Source organism: Parus major, unplaced genomic scaffold (genome assembly GCF_001522545.3).
Source record: "Parus major isolate Abel unplaced genomic scaffold, Parus_major1.1 Scaffold500, whole genome shotgun sequence".
NCBI lineage: Eukaryota > Metazoa > Chordata > Aves > Passeriformes > Paridae > Parus > Parus major.
Genome location: NW_015379391.1, coordinates 15,008 through 16,269, shown reverse-complemented (window position 1 = coordinate 16,269; position 1,262 = coordinate 15,008). Strand labels below are relative to the sequence as shown.

The following is a 1,262-nucleotide window of genomic DNA, read 5'->3' as shown; positions in this document are numbered from 1 at the left end:
ATTCCAATGGATCATTCCCATGGATAATCCCAAAGGCTGTTTCCCATGGATAATCCCATGGTGTTATTCCAATGGATAATCCCAATGGATAATCCCTAAAACTGACTCCCATGGATAATCCCATGGGGTTATTCCAATGGATCATCCCAAACACTGATTCCCAAGGATAATCCCATGGATAATCCCATGGATAATCCCAAGGGGTTCTTCTAATGGATAATCCCAATGGATAATTCCAAGGGATAATCCAGAAAATCCATCCCATGGATAATCCCATGGCGTTATTCCAATGGATAATCCCAAATTCCCTTTCCCATGGATAATTCCAATGGATAATCCCATGGATAATCCCAATGGATAATCCCAATGGATAATCCCAAGGATAACCCCAATGGATAATCCCAAATTCCCTTTCCCATGGATAATCCCATGGATAATCCCAAAGGCTGTTTCCCACGGACAATCCTATGAGTAATTCCAATGGATAATCCCCAATTCCCTTTCCCAAGGATAATCCCATGGATAATCCCAATGGATAATCCCAATGGCTGTTTCCCACGGATAACCCCATGGCGTTATTCCAATGGATAATTCCAAGGGATAATTCCAAGGGATAATTCCAAAGGATAATCCCAATGAACCATCCCAAGGATAATCCCATGGATAATCCCATGGGGTTATTCCAATGGCTAATCCCAAAGACTAATTCCCAAGAATAATCCCATGGATAATCCTAATGGATAATCCCAAAGGCTGTTTCCCATGGATAATCCCAAAGAGCCATCCCATGGATAATCCCAAAGCCTGTTTCCCATGGATAATCCCATGGGGTTATTCCAATGGATAATCCCAATGGATAATTCCAAAGGCTGTTTCCCACGGATAATCCCATAGATAATCCCAATGAGCCATCCTATGGATAATCCCAAAGGCTGTTTCCCATGGATAACCCCATGGCGTTATTCCAATGGATAATCCCAAATTCCCCTTCCCAAGGATAATCCCACAGATAATCCCAAAGGCTGTTTCCCATGGATAATCCCATGGGGTTATTCCAATGGATAATCCCAAATTCCCTTTCCCAAAGATAATCCCATGGATAATCCCAATGGATAATCCCAAATTCCCTTTCCCAAGGATAATCCCAATGGATAATCCCAAATCCCCTTTCCCATGGATAATCCCATGGATAATTCCAATGGATAATCCCAAATTCCCTTTCCCAATGGATAATCCCAAAGATAATCCCATGGATAATCCCA

The 1,262-nt window shown here is 42.2% G+C and overlaps 1 protein-coding gene across 1 annotated transcript in view; it reads right to left on the bottom strand.

Moving 5' to 3' along the window:
* Positions 1 to 1,262, bottom strand: part of LOC107199214 (nuclear receptor coactivator 1-like) — an 11,811-nt gene that overhangs the window by 5,802 nt on the left and 4,747 nt on the right. The gene's annotated exons all lie outside the window — the stretch shown is intronic.